Source organism: Bos indicus, chromosome 11 (genome assembly GCF_029378745.1).
Source record: "Bos indicus isolate NIAB-ARS_2022 breed Sahiwal x Tharparkar chromosome 11, NIAB-ARS_B.indTharparkar_mat_pri_1.0, whole genome shotgun sequence".
NCBI lineage: Eukaryota > Metazoa > Chordata > Mammalia > Artiodactyla > Bovidae > Bos > Bos indicus.
Window position 1 is genome coordinate 106,022,668 of NC_091770.1, and position 16,823 is coordinate 106,039,490.

At 48.5% G+C, this 16,823-nt stretch overlaps 1 long non-coding RNA gene across 1 annotated transcript; it reads right to left on the bottom strand.

Annotated features, from left to right (window-relative positions):
• Positions 1-12,822: 12,822 nt before the first annotated feature.
• On the bottom strand, positions 12,823-15,958 carry LOC139185932 (uncharacterized). The gene is made up of 2 exons (XR_011569533.1): positions 15,464-15,958; positions 12,823-13,495 (listed from the first exon to the last, which is right to left on the bottom strand). It is a non-coding gene; the product is annotated as an uncharacterized lncRNA (long non-coding RNA).
• Positions 15,959-16,823: the final 865 nt, after the last annotated feature.

Sequence of the window (16,823 nt, forward strand, 5' to 3'; positions counted from 1 at the left end):
AGACGGCAGCCCACCAGGCTCCCCCGTCCCTGGGGTTCTCCAGGCAAGAACACTGGAGTGGGTTGCCATTTCCTTCTCCAATGCGTGAAAGTGAAAAGTGAAAGTGAAGTCGCTCAGCCATGTCTGACTCTTTGCGACCCCATGGACTGCATGCAGCCCACCAGGCTCCTCCGCCCATGGGATTTTCCAGGCAAGAGTACTGGAGTGGGGTGCATCGCCTTCTCTGAGAACTAACCGTAAGGAGTATCAAATAGTGAGAACTCACACAAAGGAAACCACCTGAACACAAGACCCAGCATCACCCCACCACCAGCAGCAGGCCGTGCAGGACGCCTCATCCAAACAGCAAACAAAACAAAAATACAAACCAATCATCAGCAGACAAGATTACCGCCTCTCTCAGCCTTGCCCATCGGAGGGAAAAAAAAAACTCAGCTCAAATCTCACTCTATAAGAAGCTTACACAAACCACTGCACCAATCTTTCTTCAAAAGGAAGAAAGAATCCAACCTTGAAGCCTGGGTAAAGGAGACCTCAAACACAATAAGTTAAAAAAGTAATGAAAAGGCAGAGAAATACTGCACAAATGAAATAACAAACTAGAAACACAGAAGTCCAAAGGAATGAGGAAGAAGTAGGCAAACTATTTGAAAAATAATTCAGAATAATGATAATAAAGATGATCCAAAACCTTCAAAACAGAATGGGTAAAATGCAAGAATCAATTAACAAAGACCAAGAACAACTAAAGAATAACCACACAGAGACAGACAACACAATCACTGAAATTAAAAATACTCTAGAAGGAATAAATAGCAGACTATCTGAAGCAGGAGAACGAATCAGTGAGCTGGAAGATAAAATGGTGCAAATAACTTCTGCAGATCAGAATAAAGTAGAAAGAATGAAAAGAACTGAAGATAGTCTCAGAGACCTCTGGGACAATATCAAATGCACCAACATTTGTATTATAGGGGTCTCAGAATAAGAAGAGGAAATGAAAGGGTATGAGAAAATATTTGAAGAGATTGTAGTTGAAAATTTCCCCAACATGGAAAAGGAAATAGTCAATCAAGTCCAAAAGGCACAGAGTCCCATACAGGATAAACCCAAGGAGAAACATGCCAAGACACACACTAATCAAACTAACAAAGACTCAACACAAAGAAAGAATATTAAAAGCAACAACGGAAAGCAACAAGTAATATACAAGGGAAACCCCATACATTGAACAGCTGATCTTTCAGCAGAAACTCTGCAGGCCAGAAGGGAATGGCAGGATATATTTAAAGTACTGAAAGGGAAAATTCTGCAACCATGATTACTCTACCTGGCAAGGATCTCATTCAAAATTGATGGAGAAAACAAAAGCTTTTCAGACAAGCAAAAGTTGAGAGAATTCAGTACCACCAAACCAGTTTTACAACAAATATTAAAGGGACTTCTATAGTCAAGAAATGCAAGACAAGTAAAAGAGCTACAAAATCAAACCCCAAACAATAAAGAAAATGGTAGTAGGAACATATATATCAATAATAACTTTAAATATAAATGGATTAAATGCTCCAACCAAAGGACATGGACTGGCTGAATGGACACAAGAACAAGATCCACATATATGCTGACCAGAAACCCACTTCTGACCTAAAGACACATATAAACTGAAAGTTAGAGGATGGAGAAATATCTTGCATGCAAATGGAAAGCAAAAGAAAGCTGGAGTAGCAATCCTCATATCAGACAAAATAGACCTTAAAATAAAGAAGAGTACAAGAGATAAGGAAGGACACTATATAATGATCAAGGGATCAGTCCAAGAGGAAGACATAGCAATTGTAAATATCTATGCACCCAACATAGGAGCACCTCAGTACATAAGACAAACACTAACAGACATAAAAGGAGAAATTAACAGTAACACAATAGTAGCAGGAGACTTTACCACCCACTCACGCCAGTGGGCAGATCATCAAAACAAAATTAATAAGGAAACACAAGTCTTAAATGACACATTAGATGAGATGGATCTCATATCTTCAGGACATTCCATCCAAATGCAGAACACACCTTCTTCTCAAGCGCACATGAAACAGTCTCCAGGACAGACCACATCTTGGGTCACAAATCAAACCTCAGTAAATTTAAGAAAATTGAAATCGTATCAAGCATCTTTTCCAACCACAATGCTCTGAGACTAGATATCAATTACAAGAAAAAAACCTGTAAAAACACAAACACATGAAGATTAAACAACACATTTCTAAATAACAGGTTACTGAAGAAATAAAAAGGGAAATAAATTTCTAGAAATGGTAATGAAAACATGACAACCAAAAACTTATGGGATGCAGCAAAAGCAGCTCTAAGAGGGAAGTTGATAGCAATGCAATCCTACGTCAAAAAACAAGAACAACGTTGAATAGACAACCTAACTTTACACCTAAAACAACTGAAAAAAGAAGAACAACCCCCCCCCCCCCATAGCAGAAGGAAGGAAATCATAAAAGAGCAGAAACAAATGGAAAAATAAATGAAAGAATAGTAAAGATTAATAAAACTAAAAGTGGGTTCTTTGACAAGATAACCAAAATTGACAAACCTTTAGCCAGACTTATCAAGAAAAAAAGAGAGAAGAATCAAATCAACAAAATTAGAAATGAAAAAGGAGATGTTACAACAGACACTGCAGAAATAGCAAGGTGTATAAGAGACCATTATGAACAACTATATCACAATAAAATGGATAACCTGGAAGAAATGGACAGATTCTTAGAAAAGCTCAATCTTTCAAGAATGAACCAGGAAGAAATAGAAATTATGAACAACCCAATTACAAGCACTGATATTGAAGCTGTGATAAAAAATCTCCCAAAAAACAAAAGCCCAGGACCAGATGGCTTCACAGGAGAATTCTGTCAAACATTTAGAGAAGAGCTAATGCCTATCCCTCTAAAACTCTTCCAAAAAATTGCAGAGGATGGAACACTTCTAAACTCATTCTGCGAGGCCACCATCACCCTGATACCAAAACCAGGTGAAGACAACACAAAAAAGAAAACTACTGGCCAACATCAATGATGAGCAGAGGTGCAAAAACCCTCAGCAAAACCTGAGAAAATGGAATTCAACAGCATGTTAAAAAGCTCATAAACCATGATCAAGTTAGGTTTATTCCAGGGATGCAAGGATTCTTCAATATATGCAAATCAATCAATGTGATACACCATATTAACAAATTAAAAGGTAAAAACCATATGATAATCTCAATAGATGCAGAAAAAGCCTTTGACAAAATTCAGCATCCATTTATGATTAAAACTCTTCAAAAAATGGGCATAGAAGGAACCTACCTCAACATAGTAAAAGCCATATATGATAAGCCCACAGCAAACATTATTCTCAATGATGAAAAACTGAAAGCATTCCCTCTAAGATCAGGAACAAGACAAGGGTGTCCACCTTCACCACTATTATTCAGCATAGTTTTGGAAGTCCCAGCTACAGCAACCAGAGAATAAAAAGAAATTAAAGGAATCCATATTGGAAAAGAAGAAGTAAAGCTATCCCTGCTTGCAGATGATATGATACTGTACATAGAAAACCCTAAAGATACTATCAGAAAATTACTAGAGCTAATCAGTGAATTTAGCAAAGTCACAGGATACAAAATCAATACACACAAATCACTTTCATTTCTATATACTAACAATAAAAAATCAGAAAGAGAAATTAAGGAATCAATCCTATTCACCATTGCAACAAAAAGAATAAAATGTCTAGGAATGAACTTACCTAAGGAGACAAAAGAACTGTACACAGAAAATTATAAGACACTGATGAAAGAAATCAAAGATGACATAAACAGATGGAGAGAGAGTCCACGTTCCTGGGGAAATGACTGTACTACCAAATGCAATCTACAGATTCAGTGTGATCCCTACCAAATTACCAATGGCATTTTTCACAGAACTAGAACAAAAAATTTCACAATTCATATGGAAACACAAAAGACCCCAAATAGCCAAAGCAGTCTTGAGAAGGAAGAATGGAGCTGGAGGAATCAACCTTCCTGACTTCAGATTATGCCACAAAGCTACAGTCATCAAGACAGTATGGCACTGGCACAGAAACAGAAATATAGACCAACAGAACAGATGGGAAGCCCAGAAATAACCCATGCACCTATGGGTACCTTATTTTTGACAAAGGAGGCAAGAATATACAATGGGGCAAAGACAGCCTCTCAGTAAATGGTGCTGGGAAAACTGGACAGCTACATGTAAAAGAATGAAATTAGAACACTTCCTAACACCTACACAAGATCAACTCAAAATGCATTAAAGACCTAAATGTAAGACCAGAAACAATAAAACCCTTAGAGGAGAACATAGGCAGAACACTTGATGACATAAAGCAATATCTTTTATGATCCACCTCCTAGAGTAATGAAAATAAAATAAAAAACAAACAAGTGGGACCTGATTAAACTTAAGAGCTTTTGCACAGCAAAGGAAACTGCAAACAAGGTGAAAAGACAAGCCTCAGAACGGGAGGACATAAAGCAAAGGAAACAACTGACAACGGATTAATTTCCAAAATATACAAGCAGCTCAGACAACTCAATACCAGAAAAACAAACAACCCAATCAAAGTGTGGGGAAAGGCCTACACAGACATTTCTCCAAAGAAGGCATTCAGGTGGCTGACAAACCCATGAAAAGATGTTCAGCATCGCTCATTGTCAGAGAAATGCAAATCAACACTACAATGAGATATCACCTCACACTGATCAGAATGGCCATCATCAAAGAGTCTACAGACAGTAAATGCTAGAGAGGGTGGAGAAAAGGGAACGCTCTTGCACGGTCGGTGGGAATGTAAATTGAGGCAGCCACTATGGAAGACGGTGAGGAGAGTCCTTAAGAACTAGTAGTAAAACCACCACAGGAGCCAGCAGTCCCACTCCTAGGCAGGCACCCTGAGGCTGGAAGAGACGCAGGCATCCCCTGGTTCACTGCAGCTCTCTTTGCAATAGCCGGAACACGGAAGCAACTAGATGCCCATCAACAGAGGGATGGCTAGAGAAGCAGTGGCACATATACACGCTGGGATGCTACCCAGTCGTAAAGGGACGCATTTGAGACAGTTCTAATGAGGCGGACGAACCTAGAGCCTATTATCCAGAATGAAGTAAGTCAGAAAGAGAAAGAGAAACATCGTATACTATCGCATATATAGGAATCTAGAAAAATGGTACTGAAGAATTGATTTGCAAAGGGCAGCAATGGAGAAACAGACATAGAGAACAGACTTATGGAGATGGGGAGAGGGGAGGAGGGGGTGAGATGTATGGAGAGTAACATGGAAACTTACATCACCATCTGTAAAATAGATAGTCAACAGGAATTTGCTGTATGGCTCAGGAAATTCAAAGAGGGGCTCTGTATCAACCTAGAGGGGTGGGATTGGGTGGGACATGGGAGGAGGTGCAAAAGGAAGGGGATATATGTATACCTATGGCTGATTCCTGTTGAGGTTTGACAGAAAACAACAAAATTCTATAAAGCAATTATCCTTCATTAAAAATAATTTAAAAACAAAAACAAGACTGGGAGCTGACTGTGGCTCAGATCATGAACTCCTTATTGTCAAATTCAGACTTAAATTGAAGAAAGTAGGGAAAACCACTAGACCATTCAGGTATGACCTAAATCCAATCCCTTATGGTTATACCCTGGGAGTGACAAATAGATTCAAGGGATTAGGATTGATAGACAGAGTGCCTTAAGAACTATGGATGGAGGTTCGTGACATTGTACAGGAGACAGGGATCAAGACCATCCCCAAGAAAAAGACATGCAAAGAGGCAAAATGGTTGTCTGAAGAGACCTTACAAATAGCTGAGAAAAGAAGAGAAGCTAAAGGCAAAGGAGAAAAGGAAAGATCTATCCATCTGAATGCAGAGTTCCAAAGAATAGAAGGAGGTAAGAAAGCCTTCCTCAGTGATCAATGCAAAGAAATAGAGGAAAATAATAGAATGGGAAAGACTAGAGATCTCTTCAAGAAAATTAGAGATACCAAGGGAATATTTCATGCAAAGATGAGCACAATAAAGGACAGAAGCGGTATGGGATCTAACAGAAGCAGAAGATATTAAGAAGAGGTGGCAAGAATACAGAGAACTGTACAAAAAAAGATCTTAATGACTCAGATAACCACGATGGTGTGATCACTCACCTAGAGCCAGATATCCTGGAATGCGAAGTCAAGTGGGCTTTAGGAAACATCACTACGAACAAAGCTAGTGGAGGTGATGGAATTCCAGTTGAGCTATTTCAAATCCTGAAAGATGATGCTGTGAAAGTGCTGCACTCAATATGCCAGCAAACTTGGAAAACTCAGCAGTGGCCACAGGACTGGAAAAGGTCAGTTTTCATTCCAATCCCAAAGAAAGGCAATGCCAAAGAATGTTCAAACTACTGCACAATTGCACTCATCTCATACACTAGCAAAGTAATGCTCAAAATTCTCCAAGCTAGGCTTCAACAGCATGTGAACTGAGAACTTCCATATGTTCAAGCTGGATTTAGAAAAGGCAGAGGAACCAGAGATCAAGTTGCCAACATCCGGGGATCATCAAAAAAGCAAGAGAGTTCCCAGAAAATATTTACTTCTTGTTTATTGACTACCCACCGCCTTTGACTGTGTGGATCACAACAAACTGTGGACAATTCTTAAAAAGATGGGAATACCAGACCACCTTAATGCCTCCTGAGAAATCTGTATGCAGGTCAAGAAGCAACAGTTAGAACTGGACATGGGAAAACAGACTGGTTCCAAATTGGGACAGGAGTATGTCAAGGATGTATATTGTCACCCTGCTTATTTGACTTATATGCAGAGTACATCATGAAAAACGCTGAGCTGGATGAAGCCCAAGCTGGAATCAAGATTGCCAGGAGAAATATCAATAACCTGAAATATGCAGATGACACCACCCTTATGGTAGAAATCGAAGAAAAACTAAAGAGCCTCTTGATGAAAGTGAAAGGGAAGAGTGAAAAAGTTGGCTTAAAGCTCAACATTCAGAAAACTAAGATCATGGCATGGGGTTTCATCAGTTCACAGAAAATAGATGGGGAAGTAATGGAAATAGTGAGAGACTTTATTTTTTGGGCTCCAAAACCACTTCAGATGGTGACTGAAGCAATGAAATTAAAAGGCGCTTGCTCCTTAAAAGAGAAGGTATGACCAACCTAGACAGCATCTTAAAAAGCAGAGACGTTACTTTGCCAACAAAGGTCCGTCTAGTCAAAGCTATAGTTTTTCCAGTGGTCATATATGAATGTGAGAGTTGGACTATAAAGAAAGCTGAGCTCTGAAGAATTGATGCTTTTGAACTGTGGTGTTGGAGGAGGCTCTTGAGAGTCCCTTGGACTGCAAGGAGATCAAACGAGTCAATCCTAAAGGAAATCAGTCCTGACATTCATCGGAAGGACTGATGCTGAAGCTGAAGCGCCGATATTTTGGCCACCTGATGAGAAGAACTGACATTGGTAAAGACCCTGATATTGAGCAAGATTGAAGGTGGGAGGAAGAGGTGACAGAGGATGAGGTGGTTGGATTGCATCACCGACTTGATGGATGTGAGTGTGAGCGAGCTCCAGGAGTTGGTGATGGACAGGGAAGCCTGGTGTGCTGCCGTCCATGGGGTCCCAAAGAGTCGGACACGACTGAGCGGCTGAACTGAACTGACAATAACAGCACTTTATTATGTGGGTTCACCGCATTCTGCTGTTTTTATTTAAATCGAGGACTAATGAACAGACACTGAGATGCCAGTGTGTACACACCAGTGACAGTCTGTGTGTTTATGACCCACATCGCTCTTAGAGAACATTCTCATCACCTTCTCATCACCCGCCCCACACCAGGGAAGCTACTTTCCACCAGAGGGTGGTTTTGTCTGTTATGAAACCTCTAGAACTTGGTAGAAACGGAATTATATGAAGTCATCATCGATGTCCAGCTTCCCACTGTGGTCCTTTTTAGAAAAGTCTCACAATTTTTAAAATGACAATTTGACAGATGTTTGGGGTGCTAAGGAATAGAGCTTCTACAAAGATTCTTGAATGTATTTTGTGTTCTTATGTTTTATTTCTTTGGGGTCAAAGGGCAGCTGAATACTTGCCTCTGTGAGAACTGCTGGACGGACTTCCGTGGTGACCACTCCGTTTGGCACACCCTCCTGCCGTGGGTGGGGCATCCGGCGGACTCAGCCCCCGCATGCTGGGTGTTCTGGGCCTTTCCATTGGTCAGTCTAGCCTCAGGTGGCGTTTGATTGCTGTTTCGATGTGTGTCACCCTGCTGACTGATCACGCTGAGCACTTCCTCACATGCCTGTTGAACATTGGTATTGATGTGTGTTTATGAGGGCTTCCCAGGGGGCTCAACGGTAAAGAATCTGCCTGCAGTGCAGGAGCCACAGGTTTCATCCCTGGATCAGGAAGATCCCCTGGAGGACAGCATGGCAACCCACTCCAGTATTCTTGCCTGGAGAATCTCATGGACAGAGGAGCCTGGCGGGTGACGGTCCACAGGGTCACAAGAGTGCGACACGACTGAAGTGACGTAGCACGTGTGCAGCACGTATGCATGGGTGTGTGTGAAGTGTCTGTTCCAGGTCTACCCATTTTAAAAGTTGGGGGGTTGTCTTTTTTATTTAGTTTTAGTACATTTTTTTATTGGAGTGCAGTTGATTTACGTGTGTGTTGGCTCAGGTGTCTGGCGAGGTGAGTCAGTCATGCGTGTATCAACAGCACCGTGTGTGATGTTTTTAGATTCTTTCCCCAAATAGGCTATTACAGAGCACTGAGTAGGATTCCCTGTTGTGTATAGCAGGTTCTGATTAGTTATCCGATTCATGCATAGTTTGTAGGGGTTTGTCTTATTTTTAAAATAATTACTTTTTATTGAAGTATGGTTGATCATCTTCTGTTTTTTTAAATTAAGTGATGATGCATTTGGCTGTGTCAGATCTTAGTTGCTGCATGGGAACTCTTATTTGTGGCATGTGGGGTTTAGTTCCCTGGCTCAGGGATCGAACCCCATCCTCCGGAATTGGGAGCCCAAAGTCTTAGTCATTGGGCCACCAGGGAAGTCCCAAGTTCAATTTCTGTCTGTGAGTCTCATAGAGGAACTATACAAAAAAGATCTTAATGACTCAGATAATCACGATGGTGTGATCACTCCCCTAGAGCCAGACATCCAGGAGCGTGAAGCCCAGTGGGCCTTAGGAAGCATCACTGCAAACAAAGCTAGTGGAGGTGATGGGATTCCAGCTGAGCTATTTCAAATCCTAAAAGATGTTGCTGTGAAAGTGCTGCACTCAATATGCCAGCAAATTTGGAAAACTCAGCAGTGGCCACAGGACTGGAAAAGGTCAGTTTTCATTCCAATCCCAAAGAAAGGCAATGCCAAAGAATGCTCAAAGTACCGCACAATTGCACTCATCTCACACACTAGTAAAGTCATGCTCAAAATTCTCCAAGCCAGGCTTCAACAGTACCTGAACCGAGAACTTCCAGATATTCAAGCTGGATTTAGAAAAGGCAGAGGAACCAGAGATCAAATTGCCAACATCTGTTGGATCATAGAAAAAGCAAGAGAGTTCCAGAAAAGCATCTACTTCTGCTTCATTGGCTATGCTATAGCCTTCGTGTGGATCGCAACAAACTGGACAATTCTTAAAGCGATGGGAACACCAGACCACCTGACCTGCCTCCTGAGAAATCTGTATGCAGGTCAAGAAGCAACAGTTAGAACTGGGCGTGGAACAGCAGACTGGTTCCTAATGGGGAAAGGGGTACATCCAGGCTGTATACCATCACCCTGCTTATTTAACTTATATGCACAGTACATCATGAGAGACGCCAGGCTGGATGAAGCCCAAGCTGGAATCAAGATTGCCAGGAGAAATATCAATAACCTGAGATATGCAGATGACACCACCCTTATGGCAGAATGCAAAGAGGAACTGAAGAACCTGTTAATGCTGGTGAAAGAGGAGAGTAAAAAAGCTGGCTTAAAACTCAATATTCAAAAAACTAAGATCATCACATTCGGTCCCATCACAAATAGATGGGGAAACAATGGAAACAGACTTTATTTTGGGGAGGAAGCTCCAAAATCACAGCAGATGGCGACTGCAGCCATGAAATTAAGACACTTGCTCCTTGGAAGAAAAACTATGACAACCTTGGACAGTGTATTAAAAAGCAGAGATATTACTTTGCTGACACAAGTCTGTCTAGTCAAAGCTATGGTTTTTCCAGTAGTCATGTATGGATGTGAGAGTTGGACCATAAAGAAAGCTGAGCACTGAATAACTGATGCCTTTGAACTGTGGTGTTGGAGGAGACTCTTGAGACATGTCCCTTGGACAGCATGGAGATCAAACAGTCTATCTAAAGGAAATCAGTCCTGAATATTCATTGGAAGGATTGATGCTGAAGCTGAAGCTCCAATACTTTGGTCACCTGATGCAAAGAACTGACTCATTGGAAAAGACCCTGAAGATGGGAAAGATTGAAGGAAAGGAGAGGCGGACGACAGAGGATGAGATTGGATGGCATCACCGACTCAATGGAGATGAGTCTGAGCAAGCTCCGGGAATTGGTGATGGACAGGGAAGCCTGGCGTGCTGCAGTCCCCAGGGTCATACAGAGTCAGACACGACCGAGTGTCTCCACTGAGTCTTTCTGTTTTGTCAATGAGTTCAGCTGTGTCATATTTCAGATTCCACATGTAAGTGACATCGCATGATATTTGTCTTTCCCTGTCTGATCATCTCTAGGTGCATCCACATCGCTGCAAATAACACTGTTTCATCCTTCTTTAGGGCTGAGTACTGTTCCAGTGTGTGCATGTGTGTGCCTGCATGCATGTGTGTGGGTGTGCGTGCGTGCACGTGTGTGCATGCATGCGTGTGCACGTGCGCGCGCGTGTATGTGTGTGCGTGCGCGTGCATGCATGTGTGTGTGCACGCGTGCGTGCATGTGTGTGCGTGCGCGCGCGTGTGTGGTGTGTGTGTGTGTCGCACCCTCTTTAACCCCCCACCGTCAGTGAGCACTGCGGCTCCTTCCCTGTTGTGTAAATAACGGCACTGCTGAGGACACTGGTGCGTGCATCTTTTTGAAGTAGAGTTTTCACCTTTTCTGGATAAATGCCCAGGGTACTGTTTTATTTTCTAAACGTTAACTTGATAAGACGGTTGTCTAAAAGCACCCTGGGGTCAGAGTCCCAGTCCTTAAGGATCAGTGCCCGAGAGACAGGAATGGAGTGTTTTCAAAATGAAAGGGGTGGGTCCGTGCCCACCCTCCCTGGGCCCTCTGAGGTGGCCCTGTGCTGCCTGGACTTTTATTTAGGACAATTCTGTTCACAGAAATACTACCAATGAAAACTATCCTGTGTTTTGTGTGGTACCAGCCAGATTTTTCTAGTGGAAAAATAAAAAATAAAAAAGACCTACCCGCCTCTCCAAAGTTACTGCCGCAACTTGGGTGAGTGCAGTAGAGGGCTCAGAAATCCAGGAAGTGCACATCAGCCTGTTGTAGGTGATCCTGTAGCCCACCGGGAGAGCTACGGTGACCTGGGGCTGGGCAGGAGGAGCCGCTGCGAGAAACGTGGGGGCTGATGGGAATGCTCTGTATTTGGGCTGTGTGGATTATCTGGGTGCACACATCTGTCCGTACTTATCACACTCTAAATGGCTGCATTTTATTGTATGTAGATTACACCACAGTAAAGTTGATTTTTAGGAATGTGAATGATAAACTTAACGATTTTCTTTCAACCTTGATTAAAATGAAAAAAAGCCATGCCCCAAAAGACGTCTTGGGACACTTGAGAAGGAGAACTTTATTGACAAAATAGCCTTGAGAACTCCAAGTCCTGGGTTACTCATTACTTTGCCCTGAGATAAGGGAGCGGGAGGCTGGCGAACTGGGAACAGGGAGCAGGGCGCAAAGGCTGACCCTCCTCTGTGCCCAGGCCTGCCCCGGGCACTCGGGGAGCAGGGTGCCCGAGCGTGGCCCGGCCTCCCACCTCCCGATGGCCACACAGCAGCACCTTGCTCACCTGCCCTGCAGCATCAGGTCTCTGCTGGAGAAGGGGACGGGTGCCCCTGCTTCTGGGTTCTCAAGGGGCGGTGCAAGGGTAATCTGTCAGGCCCCGGAGGTGTAATTCCTAGTGCCCACGAGGCTGGCTCTCGCCCACATCCAGGAGTGCTTCCGCTTTTCATCTGTTCAGGCCACTGTTGGACAGTTTTAATTCTTAGAAAGTTCTTCAGCACAAACCTCCCGTCGGGCAAGAACAAGGCAGAGCACAAGACGCAGACGAGCCTGCCTGACGACGTGGCCTAGACGCTGCAGTCACGGGCAGAGACAGAGCGCCCCTAAGGCTGCAGCTCTTCCTCCTCTGGCCCTGCTTTAAGCCGGGCACATCACTAAATAAAGACTACCCTTCCCAGCCTCTCTTGCAGTGAGGTTGGTCATGTGACTATGTTCTAGCCAATGGGATGTGAGGAGATTTAGCAAAAGCAGCTTCTAGAAAGTGCCCTGGAAGGAGAAGGCCCAGGCCTCTTCCCCTCCCACTCCCTGCCCCTGACTGTTGGCTGGAATGTAGTCTTGATGGCTGGATAAGGGCTGCCATTTTAAGCCATGTGAATGAAAGGCCCACCCAGCAGAACAGCAGTCTGTACCCTAATGCCACATACCAGCCCAACACCAGCTACGCTAACTTCAGGATGAGAAATACACTCTGTCTTGTTTACATATTATATTCCTTTGGAAAGTTTGTAGGACAGTTTGGGCTTGGCTCCCTTGGGTGTTCTTGTTCACAGGGTACCAGTGAGGGGCCCCCAGACATGAAGAGGCAGATTTTACCCACCAGGGGTAAACCTGGTCTCTAGGCCCCACCTCTGAGCCAGGCGAGAGTTCAGACAGGGAGAGAAGTCTTTTCCTCGGTCACGCCCAGCACAGACCCTTTCTGTGGAATGGAGGGCGGGGCAGGGAGATTGCCGTCCCAGGGCCAGCCTCCCCTGACCGCCGGAGCCGTGCCCACCACCGGCCCCCTCTGCTAGGGCTCCAGGCTCTGTGGATGCTCGACTAGCACCCACAGCTGGACCTGATGGTTCTGATGGCAGCAGTCTGTGTCTTGAAGTGAGTCACGTGGTGGCCCTGTCCACGGGGCTTGGGCTCATCCTGTGTCCTGCTGACTGTCCGCTCTTTGTGGCCCGGGGCTCTGGAATGTCCTTCCTTCCCCTTTTGACCATAAATAGGAGAACAGCACACTACAGCCAGTCACTCCACCAGGCCCGTGATGGGCTCACTTCCCCGGGGCCTGGTCCGGGTCTCTTTCCAGGGCCTGTAGAAGCCGTGATGGACTGTACCAAGATCAAGTCATCAGCCGCGGCAGTCATGACCTACAGTGCACCCTGAAAGGAATTCAGGATGAAAGCCGGGATAAGGCCCTTTGTGCTTTGGGAAAAGAGCCCCTTAGAGAGTTAGATATATTTCAGGAAAACTTGTGGACACATTCTTGCGTCTTTCCATACATAGAAAAACAAGAAAACCATCAGTGCTCCCAGCTACCTTCTACTGAAATGTGTGCTTGGCTGCAGCACTACGAGTGTTCACCATCCCCCCCAGGGGGCTCCCCCCACCCCCCACCCCCCACGCCAGGTCACAAGGATAGTGGCTGCTCCCTCACTGTTAGGGAGCAGCCCCTCACTCAGAGCTATGGGAAGCTGTCTCCGGGGCTACAGTGCTCCCTAAGATCCCGAATCTTCAGCTCAGGACACTGAAAATTGTACATTTTTCACGTCCATCAATAGGGTCAGCACAGCTGCCCCTTCCTTGGACCGCCGACCTGCTCCAGCGCCCTACCCGCCAGGCAGCGGCCCTCCGCGGCCTCCCCTCCACAAGGTGCCCCCCGGCCTGGCCGGTGCTGTCACCGGAGCGGAGACCGACCGGGGGCTGCGGGGCGCTGTCGGCCGCGGGCACCCGAGCCAGGCCTGCGCCCACCCCGACCGCCTTCGGCTCGAAACCTGACCGTCGAGTCCCGGCCCTCAGCTGCCCCGGGCCCCTCGGAGAAGACGAGGTCGCGGGCTGCGGGCCCGCGAGGGTGGTGCGCAGAGGACCCCCGGGGTCCGCGGCAGGCGGAGGTTGCGCGGCCCCGGAGCCCGGCCCCTGGCGCAGTGTCCGCGGCGGCCGCGGGGCGGCAGCACAGCCCGTGCCGCTGGCCTCCCCGCCCGGGTCCGAGCCGGGCCTTCGGAGCTGCTCGCCGTCCATGCTCGTGGGCGCCCGGCCGCCGGCGGCTTCGCCCCGACCCCGAGAGCCGGGTTCAGAGGCCACTCGCTTCCAGCCGTCGTCGCCCCTCGGACGCCGCGCGTCCTCTCCGGCCGTCTCGCCCCGTCCCCTTTCGCCGCGACCCGGGCCCCGGGGCACCGCCTCCGGGGGGGCCGCGTCCAACCACCCGGGCCGGGGGGGCAGCGGGGCCGTTCGGCTCCGCGTCTCGGCCCAGTCCCCCGCCTGCGAGGGGCACACCGGTGGGCGCGGGGTCGGGGGCCTCCAGAACCAGCCGGCCTCCCCAGGCCGCGACCCCAGAGCAAGATAACAGCTGGTCTCTACCCCGCGCACCCCTCGGCCCGCGAGTGGGTGCGCGGGGCAGGCGCCCCCGCGGGGTCTGAACGCAGAGATCGGGCCTCTGGGAGCGCCCGCCCCCCGCCCCGCCCCGGCCGGGCCCCACTGCCCCGCCGCCCCCCACTGCCTCGCCACGCCGGCTCCCCCCGCGAGTGCCCCCGTCCCGCTCCCCGCAGCCTCGCCGCCCCCACCCGCCGATCCCCGCCGCCCCCCGCCCCGTCCTCATTAGCATAGCAGCTGCTCGCCGAGCGGACCCGCGCGCAGGAAAGGGCAGAGGCCTCGGGAATGAATGGGGCCCGCGGCTTTGGAGGGGGCGCGAGAAGAAAGATCGACAGACGGACGCGAGCCGCGACGACCCGACGTACAGCCAAGCAGAAGAATGCGCCGGGCAGAGAGGAGGGGAGCCCGGGCCAGCCGCGGCGGGGCTGTGGGGGAGGGGCCTCCCCAAACCCAGGAGCCCCGGGAGGGGGTGCCCGGGAGGCCTCCGGAGGAGCCCTCGGCGGTTCCCAGACCTCCCGGCCCGCGCGGGCAGACTCTGGCCTCGGCCTTTGTTTCCCAGTTGTCCCCAGAGCCTGGCAAGCCGGGTGTAGGCCGGCCTCCTCCGGCAGGCTCCATGCGGCCCGAGGAGGCACTTGCCTCCGGCAGGTCAGAGCTGCGGGCCGCGGCCCTTGCCCGTGTGCACGCGGCTGAGCGCCCTGTGCTGACCGCAGGGCCTTTGCGGGGCAAAGCCGGAGGGCCCCCGGCCCCCTCGCCCTCCTCACCGGCTGCCTGGGCTCTCAGCTCTGACCGGCTCTGTCCTGGCTCCCACGCCCACTGGCTTTGGACATCACTCTTTCTGGCTGACCATTTGCCTGCATTTCCTGGTCTCTCTGGCATCCCTTCCAACAGTAAACACTTCCTGAGTTCCGCCGGGCTTAGGTCAGAGAGCCTGACAGTGGCCAGGAGCTGCCAGCAGTCCTGGCCGGGAGAAGGGCTCCGGCCCTGCCCTTGGTCGCTGGTCTGTCTGCCTCCTCCACGGCAGCCACTCCGGGGCTTCCCAGAGGCCCAAGGGCTGCCTGCCAGACCGCTCCCCCTGGGGTGCCCTGGCCGGCAGGCCTGGCCTCCTCGCACACACCTCACACGCACCGTGGGATCCTGGAGGCTGGGCTGCGGGGGTCACTGCACCTCTTTGTCACCCGGGCCACCAAGAGGCTTAAAGAGCTGTTCCCACATCCGAAGCCTGAGGCGGGGTGGTGGGGACCCCAGGTGAAGCGCTGGCCAACCCCCTGCAGTGAGCGCCCGGCCCTGACCACTCAGCTGGGGGCCTGCATCAGGAGCCTGCGCCCTCCCTTCTCCATTTGTTGATAGCTTTGACTCTTTCTCCTGCGGTGTCAGCGTGGGAAGTGGAGACGTGTTCCAGCCACTTGGGTGGCCAGGTAGTACCCAGGCCAGATGCCCCAACAGTGTCCAAATTCCTGCAGCGCCTTTTCCTTTGGGGCCAGGCACCCCTCCCCCCAGGGCAGATCTTCTCACTTGGCCTGAGTGGCCAGGTAGACACCACCTCCCCTGGGGGCTCATTTGCGTCAAATATTCCGTCCGTCTCTGTGGTGTCTTAGGAGGGAGCCAGACCATCGGCCCAATACCAGCCGGGGTCCGGGAATGTCTGTTTAACCAACTGAAAATTCCCTTGGAAAATCCTCAGGGCAGAACAGAGCTCGAGATGCAAAGCAGGAACAGGGGAATGACAATGGGTCTTTGTGTCTTGGGAACAAAATGTAGCTACAACCCTCCTGAGGGGAAGCCGACACCCTCAGGCTTCTGGAAGGGGTGTCTGAAAGATTTACAAGAACGAGTCACCTTGTAACTCCTGCATCGCAGTCAAGTTAAAACTTCGAGGCCTGGCTTTCAGTCCCCTCTGGGCAGGCTGCTCTTGCAGGGGGAGGAGGGCTGGGGGAGTAGGGGGTGGTTGTCCATCCCCTGCAGCCCCTCCTATACCAGCCCCAGGGGTGGACCAGAGTCGCCTTCGCCTTCAGGGTCTGTGCCCTGGGGTAGTGGCTGCTTGGGGCATGCTGGCCTTAACTCTCAGAAGGCACCAGGGATCAGAGGGGAAGAAGGGACCTTACAGTCATCAGAAGCTCCCCC